Source organism: Triturus cristatus, chromosome 5_2 (genome assembly GCF_964204655.1).
Source record: "Triturus cristatus chromosome 5_2, aTriCri1.1, whole genome shotgun sequence".
Taxonomy (NCBI): Eukaryota; Metazoa; Chordata; class Amphibia; order Caudata; family Salamandridae; genus Triturus; species Triturus cristatus.
The window spans coordinates 653,917,715-653,940,170 of record NC_140588.1 but is presented as its reverse complement, the minus strand read 5'-3'; positions in this window follow the sequence as shown (position 1 = coordinate 653,940,170).

Below are 22,456 nucleotides of genomic sequence, written 5' to 3'. Positions count from 1 at the left end.
TGAAAACCTCAATGCATTTCGGGCAGTTGCCCTGCCCTTCGACAGGGAGTAAGTTCCTAAAGAAAGTAAGGATAGATGAAAGTCAAGCGACCTGTACGTTTGAAAAAGTGAAAAAATAGATGCACAAACAATGCAACTGATGATCCCAGTGAAAACCAAGATGTTTCGTGAAAGTAAAATAGCCGTGCTCTAAAGACGGAATATCGTGAAGTTAAGCGGTGAGAAAAAGTGCACTTGTGAATAGATAAAAGTGGTGTTCATATATAATCGTGTTGTTGCGTGTGTCAGTGCTGTATGCGAAAGCCCAGAACAACACGTGGTGATTTTAAAAGTGGTGCTTTAAATGAATGAAATACGCTGTACCGAATGCAAGTGAATCGGTGTTTACAAAAGTGCGCGTGATGGATTAAAGACTTATCGATGTGCCAAAAGAATCTATGATGAACGCGGTGGCGGTTGCAATAACGAGTGTCATAAAAGCATTTCGAATCAATAAAAATCATGTTACCTTGAAGCAAAGGTTAAACTGACTGCATTTCTCCCGCAGTAGTTGTGTCACAAGTGTGTGTGCTAAATGAAGACTCAAGAAATGTTAGAAAGCGAAAAGGTACTAAACAGCGGCAGTGATTGCCGGGTGAATCTATAGCGGACATATTGGAAGAGTGAATAGTGTCATAAGAAAACGTGCATTTTCTGACTATGTGGATTTCTTTGATATCTTTCAACAACTCTGTCTTTATTTCATTTTAGATTTAACAGCTCAACCGTAGGAGACATTCTCTATTTTCTTGAGTATACAGACTTGCTAAAGGTATTGGCAGCAGCTAAAGCCATTCAATGGATCTCGTGGTCTGGTTCTACTTTGTTCTTTGCGCAAGATTATTCAAGAGCCACAGCGGCTAGACGTAAAGCATTTCTCAACTTGAGACCAGATCTTCGTTCCATGGGGGCCAGATATGGCCTTTTCCACCCATGCCTTTTTAAGGTCACCTACAACAACAGAACGACGACTTATGAGGATCCAGTTTGTTTGCAGAGCTTCATCAACTCGCATAAGACAGATTCTGTGGTCTCTTCAGGACTCTCTCCATAACATCACATGAATTACTGAATTGTATTTCTAGATGTTGGTACACTCGCGTTTGAAAGCTTTACAATGTTTGTCTAATGCATTTGTTCTTTCTGTTTTATGTTCATAGTTCTTTTACTTGGTACTAAATTATATGTCTTGTTCTTGCTTCCCAGTTTGGTTTAATCGTCAAGAGGTTCCCCCGAGTTCTGCCGAGCCTTCCCTAGACGTCTGTCTACTCCATGTGGTCCCACACACCCCCACATCCATATTTCCCTTGTGTAGGTATGGTTTTTGTTTTGTCTTTCGTTCTTTGTGTTGTATCACATTCTATATTGTTGCTATACTGAATTGGACTTATGTTTCATATTTCTAGACGGATTTGTTTTGAATAAACTATGTCATTAAAACTGATTACATGGAACGTTAGGGGTTTAAACTCTCCCATTAAAATGCAAAGTCCCACTTAGCCGAGTTAGATCCTGACATTGTCTTTTTGCAAGAAACTCATCTTTCAGATGTCAGATCACTGAAATTAAAAAAAGGTTGGGTGGGGGAAGTTTTCTCCTCCCCAGGTGATGGCAAACGCAATGGTGTATCGATACTTTGCCGCAAATCCCTTTCGTTCTCACTTGTATCCCAAGAATCAGACGCTGATGGTAGGTGGTTGAGAGTTAAATTATCATTAAAGGGTGTTCTGGTCTCTCTTCTGAATGTATATGCCCCTACATGTGGGGAATCCTCTTTTTGGCACACACTGGCTAGGCAAATCTAGCTGGGGTCTGTAATCAGATTTTTGACCCATTTATTGACAGAAATTCTAGAGTCTCCTATGTTCCCAATAAGCCACATAAGTATTTTGTTCATAAGCTCATTGATGCTTGGCGTATATGTAACCCAACCACCAGAGAGTATACTTTTTATTCCCCATTCCATCACACCCAATCAAGAATTGACTACATATTTGTTTCCCTTAAACTTATGCAAACTCTTACTGATGCAGAGATTGGTCTTATTCTGTTGTCAGATCACGCTCCCGTCTTAATTGGCCTCGATATCCTACCTAGGATTAATGGTCCCAGAAGGTGGTGATTTAATAATACCCTCCTCTTAGATCCAAAGTTTACTGCTGCCTTCATCACCTTTTTTGACGAGGTTTTCTATTTGAATCAAACACAGTCCACGCCCTTTTCAACCTTATGAGATGCATTCAAAGCCTCGGCGAGAGATTTCATAATTCGCTTTGTTGCACAGAAACGAAAAAAATGCCTGTAAACTCACTCTGGATCTCCTTCAGGATATTAAGAGATTAGAGCACTCTTACTACACTTCACACTCAAAAGATTTTTTAACGGCTCTCATTAATGCCAAAATGCAATTTAATAAGCAGTCAACGGAGGACACTTCATTATACTTGTTAAAATCAAGCGCAAAATTCTATGGAGGTAAAAATAAAGCAGGGAAGATTTTGGCCAATTATTTTAAAGTCAGACAAAACAAACTAAACATTGAGTCAGTCTTTGATGAACACACAGATTTAAAATTTAAGGACACTGACATTTTGAATGAATTCTCTCTGTTTTACAAATCACTATACACTTCTGAAACACAACCCACTGATCATTCCTTATTGTATTTTTTCTCCACTATCCAAAAACCTCAACACGCTCTTTCAGACTTATCCTTCCTGGAATTAGATCTTACCCAGCAGGAACTACTAAAAGCTTTTCAACACCTTAAAAAAGACAAAGCACCAGGACCTGATGTTTTCACTGTCGAATTTTATCTCCACTTTTCCAAGCTCGTAGTGCCCAAATTATATTCTTTAATAAATTCCTTTAATTCATTAGGTGGCTCCTAGGGTTCCTTTTCAGAAGCTCATATTTGCCTTATCCCCAAGGAAGGTAAGTACTCTAAATTTTGTAAGAATTATAGGCCAATATCGTTAGTTAACATCGACTATAAAAAAATTCCAAAGCATTAGCCCTATGATTAGATTCCTATCTACCAGATCTGTTGGGAAAAGAACAATCTGGTTTCGTCAACGGTCGCTTCATAACTGATAATAGAAGAATCCTCTTTATTGTTTTAGCTAAATCTTCCCATTTAAAACAACCTCTTGTAGCAATAGCACTGGATGCTGAAAAAGCCTTTGATAGAGTTGAATGTACTTATTTATTTTACTCCCTTAAGTGGTTTAGTTTTGGCCCTAAATTTACATCTTTAATTTCTCTTCTCTATTCACACCCTTGTGCGGCTGTTTGCGCTAATGGTTTGATTTCCCCTTTCTTTGATTTAGGGAGAGGGGTACGCCAAGGATGTCCTTTTTCTACCTTCCTTTTTAATTTGGCCTTAGAACCTTTTCTTTCTAAATTACACCAGAATCCAAATGTACATGGTTTTCAAACATTGAATTCCCATATTAAACTTGCAGCCTATGCTGATGATATTTTGCTATTTATGTCAAAACCAAATGATTACATTCCCGCCTTTTTGGAGGAAGTGCAAGCATGCTCTAATATCTCCGGTTATAAACTAAATAACGATAAGTGCGAGATTTTACCCTTAACCAAGTACACCTTCAAGGCGGACTTCAATGCTTCCAATTTCACATGGAGCCCTAATCACATTAAATACTTAGGTCTTCATGTTACACCTTCAAACACGGACACAGTAGCATTATGTTTGAATAAGTGTATACAAAAGATTTCAGACCTAACTACTAAATGGCACCCCCTTTACCTCTCCTGGTGGGGCCATTTAGACACTATAAAGATGATGTTGTTGCCCATAGTTCTTTATACCATTTCTAATATTCCGGTCCTTATTCCCACCAAATTTTAAAAAAAGATTAATTCTGTTCTGTCTTCCTTCCTGTGGAATTATAAGAAATCCCGAATGTCTCATTCTAAATTAATTTGTCCTAAATCAGAGGGTGGAGTTAATTTCCCTGACTTCCCAGCATATCAGAAAGCATTCCTCTTACGCCAAGCTTCTCTTTGGTTGCTCGATTCCACAGAGGATTGTCCTTTATGAACTACAATCAAACGTCTTTTTTTGTCCCCCTTTTCCTTTAACGAATACCTTTCCTTCTCACATAAACCACAGGCTTTAACTACTCCCATACTAAAATTTACTTGTAAACTTCTGGAATCCGCCTCCCCTCCTACTCATAGTACTATAGATTCCTTTCTTAACTCACCAATTTGGCACAATAAAAACCTGCTTATCCGTAACAGACCATTCTATTGGAAGACTTGGAGACAAAAAGGATTAATATGGGTTCATCAGCTATTCTCACAATTGGATTTTTTACCTTTACACTCACTTAGCCAATCATTCAATCTCCCTGCCTCATTTATTCACAAATATAACTTACTTAAGAAAGCTGTGATGGACACATATACTCACTTATCTGCCACACTTACTGCTTCCACCACCACGATCCATCCTTCGCAACTTCATACTTTGAAAAAAACTACTCCTAAGGCTTCCACTATATATAGCTATTTACAGGACAAAGATACGATCAGACAGAAATCCAAAATAGAAGAGGCATGGGAACGAGACTTTGTTAGTTTGGCCAGTATCGTTGTGGAACAAATTATGGACTAAGATACGTAAATCATCCAGAGTAGCTAACATAACACAAACACTGTTTTTTGTTTATAATAGACTTTTATTGACACCGAATGCTTTAAGCAAAAGATTTACAACTATGCCAGACTCTTGTTGGACTTGTTCAGCTCCAAATGCTGATTTATTTCACATGTTGTTCTCTTGACAGACTGTACACAATTTTTGGAAACAAGTATGGTCTCAAATTAATCTGATTTTTGGAACTACATTTTCCTTTTCCTTTGCTATGGTTTTCTTAGGAAATCTCTGACCTTGTTGGGAGAACGTTAAGCTTAATGTTACAATTATTGACTTGTCATTAGCGGTTGCATTTCAGCAAATTACCGTAAATTGGAAAGACTTTACAAAAAGTTCCTATAAGGCGCGGTGGTATGCGGTTTGCCACAACTACAGATTGGACACCTCCTTTGTATATCCTATACATATGGCAAAGAAACGTCTGAACTTGTGGTTACCCATTGCAATGTATCTTGATGCACATGCTAGGCACGGTTCCCGCTGCAACCTTCTCAACAAGAAGTTCAAAAACCCCCTTGAGCTCCCCAAATGTTCCCAGAATATTTTATATTCAAATGCTTTCTATGTTTATCATTTCATTGCTTCTATTTGTATTCATGTTTCTATTTTTATTCATGAGTCCGATTCATATAATCTTATTGTAGCAAAATCGTTTGTAATGATATGAATTTAATATTGTTAACTATGTATTGCCACCTTTATTCTTATCAATAAAACTTTCTGAATTTAGGAGGGAAAGGAGTATTCAACAAGAGAAAGATCCAAGTGAAGGGTGTGTCTAGTTGTGGATTAACAAGGTATGATGTAGATTACAGACTAAGCATTCAGCTTGCAGAAATTAAATAGCACAGGCAGAGGGCAAATGAACAGAGCTGCCCACATTTTTTTACAAATCAAGCACTTGAAGCCCTGTGTAGAGAATTTCCCCTGCCATGTAAAAGAATAGGGAACTTTGAATGCTGAACATCAAGGATCTACCATTTGGAACATGTAGCAACCGTGGATCAATAGTCTTTTCTTGTCAAGTCATTGATCCAATCCAATATAGCATCCCTGTTAACTTGTATTAGCAATAAGCATACATCAATCTATTAGAACGTAGTTAAACCAAAAGGTTTTGAGAACAATTTGTCACATTCACTAGGTGCTGAATAAGAGGTTCCCCCAGACCACGTTTTGCTGACAAGGGAGAACTGTATTAAACACCTGAAATCTGCTTGTTTCTTTGACTTGCCTTTTCAACAGATATGTGCAGTTTTTACAGGCCACATTTGCTTTTCAAGAACATTCAACAAATGCTTGCGTTTTTCTCATTTCGCAGTTTGGTGCATATATTGACCCACCACAATATATTAGATCAGGGTTTCCGTCCAGGAAATCTTTATTCTTATGGGAAGTTCAACTTCGTAAATCGAATTTCTACTAGAGGTAGTCATGGTTAGAGGAGAATAATTAAAATGTTGGTATTTTTGGGTTTTGGGAGGGGCATCACTGTGCAAATGTGCATGTCCACAACGGTTGAACTTTGAAAGCAATAACAAAAAATGTATACCAATTTCCACCTGGGATACATACTATAAAGTAAAGCGACAAAAATGTAAGTCTGAAAGATATCAAGATAGGAAATCCCCATATTTTATTTGATTGTTAGAAAGGGAACCCTCCCAATGGAGTAACAATTCCATGCAAAGGTAAATATTGCAAACATTTACAAAGCACACTTTACACTCAATCCTAAAGTCAGCTGAAAATGTGTGTTGGAAGACCATAAAGTAGAGGTGTAGATCTAAAACTCTCTGAAAATTACAGGTTTCTGAGTTTAAGCAGGGAAATTGTTGAATACACCAACAAGAGTAAATGTAACTCCTCAGTGTGTTTCTATTTCATGTATTTATACGCGTTGGAATGTATTTCGAAGCATTTCGATTGGACCTGGCAACCTTGTTCTTGACAATAATATATATATGTGTGTGTATATATATATATATATATTTATATAGTACATTATTCAATCTACCATCAGTACTCAATATTCAATGGCACAAACCATAGACAAAAACATTTTTGGGGAAAAGTAATAAGAGGTCAGGCGTTACAGGTGCAAGTGAATCGTGAAAAACATTGGGATAGTGCACAAGGGATATATAGACATGAAAATTTTGGCTGTGAAAATAGACATTTAGTAGAATGCATCAACAAGTGTTACTGTTCCATGCACGAGCAGATAAACACATTAGACAAAAGTGAATGAATCTCGCCCTCTAATGCCTGTGATCAAACGCTTACAGGTTTGAGCTCTGTCTACAACGGACGGGATGAAGGGTCCCCTCTACAGAAGGTGCTAGCTTCTTCTTGTTCAAGACAGGTCTCAAAACGTGTCAAATAAAAAAAAAAATGCTTGCCCTTGGCACAAAAATCCTGATCCAAGATTGAAGCTCCCTCAAAGGAAAAAGATGGGTCCAATGGCAGGAGTAGAAGCCTGTGTTGTCAGGAAGGCATCTGTCCCTGGAACCTGAAGAACGTTTGACCACCCCTGCAAATATCTGTAAACCAGTCCTGGCAGTACTTTGAAGTGAGTAAGTGAAATATGTCATCCAACTCTGTAGAAATCATTGTATTGTGATTGAATACATTTTAAAATGTCACATGCCACTTTGAAGGCACAGCAAAGCAGTTTTCTAGAAGGTGGGCAAGCCAAGAAGGAATCTGGATATCTACCCTATATGTGTGGTCATACCAAAGGGGTGCAGTCAGTGCTTTTTAACCCGGATTCCGTGCTAATCAGGGTACCATCCTGCAATAAAATATTTTAGTAGAAAAACGCTGTTAGAATTCCCAAGATCCCTGGTTGGCTGTGGTAGGTACCGCAGGCCAAGCAGGGACCCGTGAGCCCCAAAGTTATGGAAAAGACAAGTCACTTCAGAGATAGCCCCCTGCTCCACCCCCTTGGTAGCTTGGCACGAGCAGCCAGGCTTATCTTCAAGGCTTAATGTGTAAAGTATTTGCAATTACACTCACAGCGATCCAATGATGACACCACAAATAGACTCCACACGAGTTTCATAGAAAACAAGTATATGTTTATAAAACGATATACAATGCGACCCCACAATGCTAAACCAACATACGCATCGGCGTAATGTTCCCCCTGGCCTATTAATATTGAGCTAAACTAAACAATCCAACGTAATCCTAATGTCGTAATATGCAGTTCGATATGCAACAGTCAGGTTCTTCACAACATAAGAATAATGCAGATCGTAATACGGTTATCTGGCGATATGTACTGTCACTGTAATGCAATGCGTAAAGCAACAACGTGGTAAACCGTTATCCCCCCGTTATGCAATGCGTAAGGTCTCCTTCAGGTACTCTGGTGGGAAAAAGCAATGCAATGTGTAATACAGTTATCAGGCAATTCGGTATGCAACACTAATGCAATGTATAATACGACAATCTGGCAGATTGCGGTGCAGGATTCAGACAAGGATTAACACATCTATCAGGCAGTTTGTTATGTAAACCTAGTGCAATGCGTAACACACCTATCAGGCAGTTCGTTAGGCAAACTACTACAATGGACAATACGACAAAACAGGCGGACCGTTGTGCAGAAATAAAGCAATGCGTTATACAATCATCAGATACTCCGTTACGCCGAAGTTATGCAATGCGTAAGTTACTCCAGAACTGTTCACTGTGCCTCCGGCGGTCTCTCCGCCACTCGTGCTGGCTTGCGGTTTGTCTCCAGTCACAGTTACCCACCCACACGGGTAAGACAGAACACAGTAATGCAGCATCGCACTCAGGCCGAGTTGCTGCAACTTCCTTGGTATACGGGCCTAAATCTGAGCCGAAGCAGAGGCTTGCACTGCAGAACAGAGAGAGAGGCCGAGAGCATCTCCCTCCAAGCCCGTGCCCCGCCCCAGGAGTTGACACACGTTACCTGGGGGGCGCAAACCCACTCTCCTCTCCTCGTCCAGCGACTTGGGCCTCCGATGCATTCTCTGACTTTCCGGGAAATGGGAAGATCCCAGGCTGCACACTACACCTGCACTTAGAGTCACGAAGACCCACAGGAACTCCGGATGCACGTTAACCAGACAACTCTTCACGAGGGTCTCAGGCTACGGACAACACATGCATGCAGCGTCACTGAGGCATACCTGATCTTCTTGTGCCCATGATCACAAGGCACAACTGGCGCAGGTCTCAGGTAGTAGAAAGCACACACACTCCGCTTTGCTGAGACACACTTTATCCTCGGGTGCCCCCGATCACAGGGCACCTCTTGCGCAGGTCTCAGGCAATAGACGGTACACGCACACAGCATCGCTTGGGACACACTTTATCTCCCGGTGCCCCCAATCACAGGGCACCTCCAGCGAGGGTCTCAGGCTGCGAACAGCACACGCACACAGAGTCGCTGAGGCACACTCGCTCTTCTGGTGTGTACGATCATGGGCCAATCCACACGAAAGTCTTGGGGGGGGCCCCCAAGCACAGGCACACAGCGTCGCTGATACTTACTTGGCTCCTCGTCACATATGGTCACAGGGCAATCCTCACGAAGGACTCAGGCTAGACAGAGCACATGCACACTCAGAGACTTATTTGGAACTTCCGTTGCCCAAGATCACAGGGCACAACTTGCGAAGGTCTCAGGCTAGACAGAGCACACGCAGCCACAGCGTATCTGAGAGTCTTCGCTGGAAACGTTTGTGTTCCTGTGTTTCCAAACAGGGAGCCAGCTCACCTCAGGCCCTTGGGGATAATTACTTCAGGACACAGCACACAGAAAAGTCCTTCAAGCAGGGGGACACAGCACACAGCAAAGTCCCTACAGCCTTTCCTTGGTTAAAACAGCAAACTGCAGGCCAGCCCCAGATCACACAGCAACAGCAGTCCAATCCAGAATTCTATTCAGTTGTTTCTTCCTTGGCAAAGGTTCCTCTTGATCCATGAAGTAGCTCCAGTCTTGTTCACACTTGATCAAGCCATTCTCCAAAGTTCAGGGGCTTCAGCTCTTATAGTTATGCCCCCCAATGGCTTTGAAGTCTTTGTGTTACAGGGGGCACTGACCCCTGCTCAAACCAGTTCTGTGTGCCTCCCTACCAGTGACACCTTCTCCCTTTGATTAGTGGGGGTTTGGATTCTCAATCCCTCAGCAGCAGATGGGACAATTGTTTTATAGCACCAGCCCAGGCCTCTTCACCTCTAGGACTACTCCTCCTCCTACACCCCAGATGCAGGTCAACCTGTGCTGTCTCACCTCTTCCCCTGGGTCAAGACATTCCCCAGATCCTATCGCTTTCAAATCCAGCCAGTCAATCCAGAGACACACAGAAATGTTTAAAGCACAAAAACCCTGCCACTTCTAAAAGAGTGGCTTACAAACAGACAATGCAAAAACCATCTTCATAAAAAGATGTGTTATTGCAGGGTGAGTTCAGGCATACTAAACTTCACCTTTCCATCTTAAGCCTTTGGGGAGATAGGCTGGAAAACATATTACACAGCCTCCCCATTCTATTCTAATGGGCAAGATGGCCTTTCAGCAGTGAAAACGAAATGTAGATTGTTGGACTTGGCCCTTTTTGCAGGGTCATCCCTAAACTTTATGCCTTTCTCCTAGCCTTTTTTTCTGACATGGTGTTGGTGGTTTTAGGACTCTGAGCACTTTGGCGCTGCTATCCAATGTAAAGTGTGTGTGCTCTCTGTGATAAACATGGTAAGATTGGTCTACACCTGTTTGGCCTATTTAATTTACCTATCCGTCCCAGTGTGTGCCATGTCCGTGAGCCCCCTTTACTGCATGTCAGTCACCCCTAAGGTAGGCCCTAGCTAGCTCTATGAGCAGGGTGCATTGTAGGTAAAAGATAGGACATGTACCTTAAGTGTGTGACATGTCCTGGTAGTGACAAACAGCCATTTTGGTTTCTCACTACTGTGGGGCTGCCCTCCCATAGGAATGCATTGTGGATTCCCTGATCAGTGTTTCAGTGGTAATTCCTGATATGAGAGGAGCAGCGTGGTCAAGTTTGGTATGTTTGAAATAGTAATAATAAATGCTATGCAATGGTGTGCGCAGATTTATTATAACGATTTTAGAAATGCCACTTTTAGAAGTTGGTATTTCTGTGTGCTATGTGTCTGCCTGCCTGATGTGAATTGCATGCCTGGCGTTTGAGTGACAGGGCTGTGAGGTGTGTGTGGCTCCAGGAGGTGCTGGGTGAGTCAGCACTAGGATGAATAGGACATCTACATTTGGAGTAGCGGGAGGAGTAGTCCCCTGACCCTGAATAGGATTGTACCTGCCCTGTACAATGCTGGCTCCACCCCCTGTGGTGTGTCTGATCACCGAGCCCCCACCTGACAAAGGGGAAGAGGAGCCAGGTAAACAGAGTGCTCCAATTCCCCCCTGAATCAGTTTTGGCTGGTTCCCCCAAGCCCCTGAACCAGCGCAGACAAAGGAGGAATATAATATAACTGTAGGGGCTTTGACCCCATGTGTTTTGATGTTCCTGGACTTGCTGGGGGCTTGCCCTAGCGCCTCGTGAGCACTATACTTAAATTGCCAGGGACAAGAGGAGCGTTTGGGGATTTAACCTACAGTGCAGGGCTGCGAGAATACCTCGAGGGAATCCCGGCTTGGGGATTCCCCCACACTGCACCAGAGCCAAGCGGGGGCTACCCCGCATTTGCGCTATTTTTGGGAGCACCTCTGGTGCTCCTCTGAGCGGGATCCCACCCTGCATTTATGTGCCGTGGAGCGGGTGCCCACCCTGCACTGGTGTTTATTTGAAAGCGGGTGCCCACCCCGCATCTGCGTGCTCTTTCACGGCGGGAGCCCACCCCGCGCTTGCCAAGGAAAAAGCAGATCGTGCGGCTAAACAGGTAGACAGGCATCCTGAAAGCCTGATCGTGGGCGGGCCGACCTGCGAGGAAGGAAACAGGAAAGGCCAGAATTCAGGCAGTGTTGAGGCCTGAAGGTGGGCAGTGCCTTCAAACAAGACGGAGAGGCGGTCCGGAAGCCAGGCGGCTGGAGCCTGGTTGTGGGAGGCACCCTCACCACGAAAAGGAGCCGAGCCTTGTGAGCCCGTCGGGGCCGTGGCCGGGAAGCCGCCGGTGTACAGGCAGCACAAGGAGAGAAGACGCCCCCATGCTGGTGCCAACAAAGGAAGACTGAAGGAGTCCAGAGAAGCCCTGGTGAGTGGGGCTGGGACCCTATCCGGTTGGTGCCTGGGAGTTGCACCGAAATGGGGGCTCCCAAGATACTGGCAGTGCCCAGTTTCACACATTTACCTACATGGAGAGCAGCTGTCCCGGGTGGCAGTGGGCAGCTGCCCCCCGCCCCCATGAGAGTCCTAGCATCGGGGGCATTTGTTGAGGAGACCGTGTTGAGTTGCACCCCTGCCTCTCCCTCGTGTTACGGGCATTTGTTCTTGCTACAACGGCAGCCAAGGGGCTAGCGGAAGCCTTGTGAAGTGGCACACAGTGGGGAAAAGCCCTCACTTGAAAAGAGGCATCGCGGGGGGAGCCCAGGACGGGACTCCGGCTGGAGAGTGCCCTGATTTGGGGGCATATTGTTGATGAGGAGGGGGGTGAGTTACACTTACCCAGGCCCCTTGCAGAGTGCACACTTTGTGTTTGCTTCTGAGGCAGCCAGGGGGCCCTTTGCGAGGTCCCTCTTAGCGCCCTGACATTTCTGGATAGAGGGCATTTGAGCCCAGAGGAAGGCCAGTTGGCCTGGTGTCAGTCTAGGGTGTTGGTAGGGCGCGAGGCCCTAATGTGATACCAATGCATAATGTGTTTATGCCCAGTTTTTAGGCCTACTATGTATGCCTAACAGGTTCAGGCAAGATGCAATGTTACCAGCCATGACTGGCTGTTTTACTGGAATGTGATGTTACCTATGTCCAGTGTTTATGCATAAAGTGTTTAGGCCTAATGTGATGTTGCATAATGTATCTATGGTAATGCTTATGACATAATGTGTTTATGTTTAGGATGTTTATGCATAATGTGGTTATTCTAGTGAGGCCTAATGTGTAATGTGTTTATGCTAATGAGGTGTGGGCCTAATGTGATTTATTGCCTAATGTCATACTATGATATTTTAGGATGGTGTCTAATGCTAATGTGAAAATGCGTAGGTCATTATGGTACCAGTAGTTGCTGGTTGTGTTTTACATTTACTTACTTGTTCTGATGGTTCTGACCGTGGCCCGATTGGCCTGATCCTGTATATAATCCCCTGTGAATATTGCCTAGTGTCAGTTGGCACAGTGTAAATGTGTGATTATGTTTCTAATGTGTTTATGATAATACAAAGGCAATTTTTTTATATAACCTTGTGTGGAGTTTATTTTGTAGTGTGCCTAGTGTCTTGCTGCTGTGTTTGTGTGTGTGTTGCACAAATGCTTTACACATTGCCTCTAGGATAAGCCTGACTGGTCGTGCCAAGCTACCAAGGGGGGGAGCAGAGGTTATCTTCAGCGTGTAACTCCCTTGCCCTGCCTAGATTGGTGGTTTCTGTCTGGATTAGGCGCAAGCCCTAGCCAACCAGAAATTTCATTTCTAACAGAGATTATTTCACTGACAGGACATGGCACACACCTTGGTACATGTCCCACCATTCACATGCACTGCACCCTGTCCAGAAGGTACCCTAGACCTACCACAGGAGTGCCTGATGTGTATGTAAAGGGAAGTGCAGGGTCTGTTAAGTGCGTGCACTTGCCAGAACATGGTAGTTTAGGAAACTGCGCACAGGCACTGCAATGGCAGGCCTGAGTTCCCTTTCCAAGGCTACTTGAGTGGGTGGCGCAATAAGTGCTGCAGGCCCACCAGTAGCATTTGTATTACTAGCCCTGGCACACATAGTGCACTTCAATAGGGACTTTACTAGTAAAGCAAACATACCAATAATGGACAACCAATCACCATTACACTTTACACAGGGAACACTTGCTCTTTGACACTGTTTAGCAGTGGCAAAGTGTCCAGATCATCTAAGTTGGCAACACATGTCAGAAATAAGGTCTAGGGGAAAAGCAAAAGGATTAGGGAACTTTATCCAAAAAGGGCCAAGTCCCACAAAAGCACTCCTAGACTGTTCATTCATAACAAGGCAGCAGGGTAGCCGCACCCCTAGGTACCACCAAATACAGGAAATATCTAGTAAAGTTTAACACTTGCTCCAGAAAACTCTTTTTGTCATAGAACGATGTTCTCATTGTATCAAAACAAGAGGTGGGACATACATCAACTGTTTGATCTGGCCCCACAAAATCAGTGGTTGGTCCTGTTTAAACTGTCATTTCGTGTATCTTTTAATGTATTCTGGAAACAATGGCAGGGCGGCTATGTGGTGGCCTCCTTTTAGTGAACACTGAAAATACATTGTGGGTCAGTGTATGGGTGTGACATCTTTTATCAGTGCTGAACTGTTCTGAACAGCGACATGTTTGTCTGTAAATACACTTTTGGCCTATATTGTGATAACTGTTGAAGCACTGGGATGTTTCCTTTCGTTTAGTATTAAACACGTGGTATTGTTGCAGTAACACAAAACTAGGCTGGTGATCATTGCTTGTTATTGAGAATGCTTTTTTGTACTTTGAATGCAGCATTGGACCTGCTCAGCTACTGCACCGGCAAGAACAAAGCACAAACACACGCAGTTTAGTGATTGAGTCTGCTACAGCCTGACTCAGCAAAGCTAGTCACTTTCATCCCATTGTCTATAGGGAATCTTCAGGTTCAATAAAGATGTAAATTAACAAATTGCAGAATACTTCGGACAGGTTGTCCATAGCTAGCCATTATTTAATGAATTCATTGACATATATTAAGTAGTTACTGCAAAACCAACTGACACAAGCAATTATGAGGCCTCCCATTTGAACAATCTTCCCAGGCAGCATCACTCATTGTAGCATTTGCAGCCCGGGGTACAGAGGCAATTAGTTATGATTTGTATTTCTTATTTATGTTTCCATTCGTAAATGGCAACAGGCACGCGCCAGGACGCGCTCGCCTGCATTAAAATTTCAGAGTGGACAGTGGCAGCTACAGTTAGCTCAGCTGATTATCTTGTCTGGTAAAAGTGTCTAAAGTTCTGAAATACAAAAAATAAGAGGCATTTCTTTCTACTTCTATACAAGTGAGACAGTAGGAGGAAATAAGACGAAAGGCAGGAGAAGGTCATAAAATGAATTGCCTCGTGGCTCATAAATAATAGAAACATAAATGTCATATGAACTTTATTTTATGGTGTAGGTGGCCTAATAAAAAAAAATCAGCAGAGAATGGCGTATTGTGAGGAGAAGGCCACCTATCCTCTGTCACTGGAGGCAGTTATTCAAGCTCGGTGACACCGCAGACCTTGTGACACGAGCTTTCAATTGGTGGCCCGCGCCAGGCTTCCAGCGCCTGTCATTTTCAAACAGAGCGGACAAGATAAGGGATTGCTTTACTCTGAGTGGCCTGCTTCCCGGTGATAAACCGCTATCTAATCCATACGAGATTTAAGATACCTCAGGTACACTCATCTCATCGGCTGTCACCGGAATAGAACTCTATCAGTGCCTTCAAATTTGCAATATTGCAGCCATGCTTTCCATTCGCTGCATTCACTCGGTGACCTTTCGTGCTGCCCCCGAGATGAGCCCGTCGATACCGAGGCGCTGTAAATGAAAGCCCCCTTTTCCCCTAGCAGCGGGGAGCTATTGTTTATTGCAAATATGAAAATCAGATTAGCCTGTTCTGATTGTGCGCGAGACAGTTTGCAGTCTCCCCGTATGTCACGCGGAATCATTTCAAACTTCTCTCCGATGCAGTAAAAGAGAGGTAATGGCATTTAAAAAATCATGTCAGTTTAAGTGAGAGCAGCGGAGCACATCACGGAACATCTGTAAGTAAATCATTGTTTATCGTCGCCAAGGCGCATCTATTATACGAGCATTCACGCCTGCCTGCGCGCTGCGCGCGACTGTCGCTGTTATTCTCCCAGACTCCATCACAAATGGGAACAGGCATGCATGCGCACAGCCTGCCAGACCGACGCCTGCACAGAGTGACATGCCCGCCTTCACATACATTGAGACTAGAGTTGCAAATAATCCCGATTAGGACAGACGCCTGTAGGAAAGTGCCTCTTATTGCGTGGTCACCACCGTGTTTTGAGCACTGATGCTGCTGTTTTTTGTCTCTGTGGAATAGGACTCTGCTAACCAGGGCCACTGATTGTGCACTGACCACTAATACATGCTGGAATTGCTTTTACTGCAAATTGGCATTTTAAAACTACCTATAAGTCTCTAGTGCAGGGGTACTCATAGTACGGCCCGCGGGCCGCCAGCGGCCCCTCGGACCTTTGCCGAGATCATATGCCTTTGTGTTTTTTGTTTATCGCCGTTTGCGAGCTATGGGGGCCGGGCGATTCTTTTATGAGGCTTTGTTGTACTTCACCTCTTCTTAGCGCCCCTGCATCTCCACTCTGATTGAGTGGAGATGCAGGGGCACTAAGAAGAGGTGAAATACAACAAAGCCTCATTACCAAGTGAATGGTCTTTAAAGACCCGTGAAGTACTTGGGTGCGGCGGCTGTGTGCGCTCTGTGCCCCGCCCCGCCTCCCCTCTCATCGCGCCGGGCTCTTGGGCTGAAGGCTTGCCTGCTGCGTTGTCACGCGTCTGGAGAGAACCTAATCAGACGAGCAACAGGGTTCTGAATTAAACAATAACACGTTCCTTGCATAGCTCTGATTGTGTTCCCCCCCCCCCCCGAATTGCAAACAGACCATTTTGTGGCCATCTAATAAGATAACTGCAAAATGGCTGAAGAAAACCGTTGTATACCCATCTGTATTAGCCCTGCTTCAACTCGCCATGGGAGTGAAGGTTTTCTATGAGTAAATAGGAGATTTACAGCTGTGGAACAGGCGTCTGGCGAAACCCTTTTTCAAATAAATATATATATAGTCCATGAGAAAGTAATTTCCAATACACTAGGACATATTCTACAACATTTATCATATATTGGGCAGGTCTAACACTGAAAGCAAACAATCGAGTTGAAGCGACTCTGATATCCAAAAGTAGAGTGCTGCACGGATCTCGAACACTTAAAAAATGGGAAGATCTGTTTGATTCGACCACTGTGCATTCGCCTAGGGTGCCACACACCTGGCATCCACTGTGGGTCGCTGGAAAGAAAATTGCAAGGCCTCACCATTATACTTGAAATGGAATGGTGCACCGAGAGGCCCGTATCCAAATGAATGATCAAAGTAGTTTATGATGAATATTCCCTTTTATTTTATTTTGGCTCTTTTTTCATGTTCAACATGAAATCCTTTTATGAAATCCCAATGCATGAAACATCCAGCCAACGTGTTTTTCAGTCAAAGTATCTCACTTGAACTTTGTCAGGGCTTGAATATGTCAAATATGGAATGCTCCCACTTAATTCATATGTAGATTGACTACAGAGATATTCATCCTCCTTGTATTGGAGCATGCATAGTCAACATGTCCTTAAGATGTTTTTAATCCATACGTGTGGTAACGGGTTAAATGTACCCTCTCAGTAGACCCCAAATGCACCGGTGCCGTCCTTACCTTTAACTGAATTAGCGCACTTATGTAGTCACCATCTTTAAGTTCAACTTTGAAACTCAACATATTATTTTAAAAAGCAGTTTGGTGCATTTCTATTGGTTCACATTATGCTCAATGCAAAATACCTACAGCTTGCGACTCCTAATATGGAGTCTTTGCTTTAAATTGGAGTGCGGGTTATTCCAATATAACACTTCTCTTGCTACCACTCAAAAAGAGGATTCTAGTCAAAGCCCTCAACATCATAGACTGGGCTTTCTCTATGCGGGAGAGGGAGGGAGACAGAGAGGGAGGGAGACAGAGAGGGAGACGGAGACGGAGAAAGAGAGAGGGAAAGTGATAGAGAGAAGGAGAGAGCGAGAGAGAGGGAGGGAGACAGAGGGAGGGAGACAGAGAGAGGGAGGGAGACAGAGAGGGAGGGAGACAGAGAGGGAGACGGAGATGGAGAAAGAGAGAGGGAGAGTGATAGAGAGAAGGAGAGAGCGAGAGAGAGGGTGGGAGACAGAGGGAGGGAGGGAGACAGAGAGAGGGAGGGAGACAGAGCGATAGATAGATAGATAGATAGATAGATAGATAGATAGATAGATAGATAGATAGATAGATAGATAGATAGATAGATAGATAGATAGATAGATAGATAGATAGATAGATAGATAGATAGATAGATAGATAGATAGATATGTGTGAATGCCTGGTCTGGTGGCTCAGTGGACAAAGGCGTCCACTGCAGGGGCCTGTGTTCAACCTTATGGTCATAGATTTTTTTGTTGTTCTAGCCCCGCCCCCTCCTCCACTGGCCCCCGCCCCCACCGGTGCGGCCCTCAGCCAGAAACCACACTGTAAATTTGGCCCCCGAGAGAAAGTTTGTGAGTACCCCTGCTCTAGTGTATGGTCCCAAGTGTGCTCCAGGCCCGTACGTAATATGTTAATAGTGAGGCAGTGACAGTGTAAACAGGGCTTCAGGCCTACCACTGTAGCCTGACAATGGCAGTTCATATGCTGCAACCCTTTTCACAGGTCTAAACCTTTCTTTTTTACCGAATATAAAGCCACCTCTAAGCAGGGCCGAACTGGGTACTCAAAGCAGCCCTGGCAATTTCGTAGGGCCACCCTTCCCCCTCCCTGGGGGAGGAGTGGCCGGGTGGGAGTGCAAGTGTGAGGCACTGCTGCTTTTTTTTAATGGAGGCCAATATTGCAGCAACTCACCGATCAGTGGTTCCCCTTAATATTATCTCACACACTCTTTATGTTCTGTTTTCTTTCTTTGTCATCACAACCCTTTGTTTACGGCAAAATAATTCCTCTGTTCGCTACAGGAAATCCAATGAGTCTCATTGCCAAGTCCTTGTGAACCCCTTAACAGATAGTGAATTGAGACAGACTGTGGGTGCATGAGAGAACCTTGTCTCTATTGTGGTTTCCCAGAGGTAGCCGACTACGTTTGTGATTGAGAGTCTCACAAGGCACCAACAGGACCAAAAACACACCGTGTTTTCAGTAATAAAGTGATCCAAAGAGGGCACAATACAGACTCAAAGCCTTGCAGAAGGTGAAAGTCAGCTAGAAAATCACCAAGACTATTTGACGGTTTAATGAAACCCTTAATTTACTGTAGTCTCAAAAGCGAGAGGAAATCATATATTAGAGAAGTTTAACCAGACATGGAACAATGGAAATGGGATAAAGTCACAAATAATCTATGAGTTCAGCAAAGGTTTCCTCAGCAACGAAACAACAAAGGCATATGTTAGGGCTGAAGGAACCAACCCAGTAGATAGTTAATATTTGGACCCATCAGAGCACTATTACACGAATGTTCTTCTCAGAAAGTGACAGTAGGCAGACCGTATACCTGTGCTTAATTTGTAAAGCAATAAGAGGCAAGACCATCGACAGGAGGCAACTGGAGCTCGTGAGACCTTCTGCCCTTCTTAATGCTGTCAATGACAGTACCAACATAACTGATGACCATCCCACTGCTGCAAGTGTGACAATTCAGACTATTCCAGGCCCCCAATGCTGCAAGAGTGGCTTGGGAGGCAGGTATTAGTCGTATTTACAGTATATTGAACAAATAAACAACTGTTCATACCCTGATTTCTAAATGAGATATACAGCGTCACCATGTGGCAATTATTTGCCGGCGAGGAGCACCGGAAACCACCGGCTCAAATTAAGCACTACCTTATACAATCCAATGCAAGTGGAGAAGGGTAAGAATCTGTGGAAGAAATTACAGTGGAAATTGGGGCTTGGCAAAAAAAGAAGTAGACTGCATAACAGATTTGCATTACACATTTATTTCCAGGCTAGTGGGGTTGCTTGCTGGGGTAACTTAGTCAAAATAGTATTCTAGGAGCAAAAGAACATGTAGGAGAAACCTGCCAATGTTAGGTGAGTTGTTTCAGTTTTCCACTATTCTATAGTTTGCACCCAATTTTTCAGTCCCTCACAAAGCTGAGGAAGGCTCCATTCCAGTGCACAGTCGACTTCAGTCCAGTATTTCCACTTACCTTTACATAGTTACCTTTTGAATGTCGTTCCTAGGTTCCTTTTACAGGTGTGCAATGTACCCATTCAGCCCATGTATGGGTTTAGAGATGAGGAGAAGGGCTATCAAAACCCGACAGGCAGACATAAGTCCTCCTATAAGTGGGGAAATGTTAGGATGGCAAACCCACCACCTTCAACTTAATCCCTAAACTATTTATTCTGTCACCCTCCTCTTGTCTGTGACAGTAGAATCCGTGGCTTCTGCTTCATCTGAGGAGAGGGAACTAGCATGTGGCGCAGATCAGAGGTAGACATAAAAGAAGACTTCCGACAGTGACTCCTGCAATAAGCTTCATGATGAAGTAGCTGCCAGATTCTTCTGTGGAGCATCATGATTTTTGGACGTTTTGGTCCACCACCATCAATTACTTGTGACTAAACCTCTGTGGCAATTTATATTATTTGACAGGGCTTCCCTGTTTTTTTGCCTTTTGTGGACTCTATTTTTGCTGGTAGTTTCACTATATACACTGGGGCTCTGCCATACATGCCACAGTCAAGGCACTCTTTCCTTAATACACCTATTTGGTTTCTTTACCTTTCAATAAGGCCATGGTTAGTTTGTGCATTGAATACCCTAGCACATGGAAGTCAAATGTCATATGTCAACTGGAGTGTTTATTTATATCACCCACATGTATGACAATTGTGTATTGTTCCAGAGAACATAATTGTGCTCTGATTAACCTAGAGTCTTAAAATCACTGCGGTTCCTGACAGGAGCGCTACATGCATACGTTAAGTCACCTCAGATTGTGTCTTGCAAGCCACAAGACTGGGGGCTTAATATATAAAAGCGGAATATACTAAATATTAAGGAAAAGTATCTCTCCACAGTGAAGAGATGACAAAACCTGTTTGTCACTGTCTAAGCCAAACTTAATTTTACAGGGACATGCCTGATTCTAAATTTAAATGTTTTGCATGTCTCAGTCTGGGAGAATGGCAGAGAAATACTTTTTTATTGACCTGGTATGATGAATTTAATCTAATGATAAAGTGAATTTTTTGATAAATAGTGTAAAGGCAAATTTTAAAAAGTTTTTTTTTAAAACTTTGTTATAGCAAACTAGGTTAAAACAGTTGGACTGGTTAGGTCAGTTTACTGACTGTAATACACATTCTGGAATAGATGCTAATTACTGGAGAGTCATTGCTTTTCCCCCTCTTTTTCGCTAGTACCCTGGGTGTTATGTCTCCTCCCTCTTCTGACTTCATACTTCCGGAAAGGATTATTAAATGTCTTGTCCCTCTATCCTGAGGGAAAGATAACATTCATCCTGTCTTTTTCCAATATGGTAAGGGCAGTTCGCTTCCTTGGGTAAAGGGTTGGGATCTCACTATACCCAGAATAATATGAAGCGATCTCAAGGGCAACAAATCCAGACACAAACGAATCTTACAAAAAGTTTCAGAAAATATGAAGGAGAAGTCTGTGAGACTAGCACTTCCCAACTTAGCCCAGTCCTGAATAGATGTCCTAAAAATTAAGCATCCAACATGAGAAGTCTTGGGAGATCAGCTGTCAAATACAATGACAGTGTATTCCAACAATAAAACATGATAGGTGATTTAAACTGTCAGAACTTCCTATGGATCTAAAATGAGAATTACTTAATGGTCAGAGAACACAGAGCCCTGTGTAAACCTGTAAGCAATTGATGTAATAATTGAAGGGGGTGAGTACCCACCTCAGGTAATAACCACAATCCTTGTCATGGTGAACCCTTAATGTAATTAAATTAACTTGAGCTCAACCCCCAGGTAGCTATGGCACAAAGCAGACAGGCTTAAAATGCAATACCAAAACAGTAATAAATTCAAAACACAACATACGAAAAATCTCAAATAAATTTAGAAAAAACATAAGGCATTTTAAGGAATAGAATGAGACCACAATGATAAAAATCCAAGAAGGGAAATCAGAGTTATGAACTTTTAAGGTTTTGTTTTGTATGTGAAAATGGTGCCAAAAAGCCTTTAAGTCCTACCATTGTGATTGACAGGTACCAGGGACTTAAGTTAATGCCGGCCAGAATAGAGCGCTGGCCAGATACAGAAACCAGTTTTGACCAGGTTGGAATATTTACCTTCGGACTTAGTCTCTGAAATAGATGTAAAAAATCCTCAGAGGGCAAGACAGCAGGCTGTGTCTGAGACTGCCTTTGTGAGGCTGGATAACTGCTGGACGAGTCCTCGGTACATCCATTGACTTTTGGTTGGAAAATGTTCATGCCTAGAGAAGGTCACTTGCTGGACGGATAATTTGTGCCTTCACCTGATGAAAATTTCTACCTTCTGCCTTTGTCGCTTTTTTGGAGCTTGGATTCTTCCAGCGAGATAAGGCTAAAGGCTATAGCTGAAGAGGGCAGATCACAAGGCTGGATACCTTTCCCACAAGGTCCTGCTGATTCAGATTTGATCTTGTGGAAAAGCTCCAAAAGAAAGCAACCTGAATCTTTGTCCCTGGGGCAATGCACTTTTTTCCTGAAATGCTTCACACTTTGGTCCAGGTCCTCTATGGCCTTGTGAAGCCTGAACATTTTCGAAATCT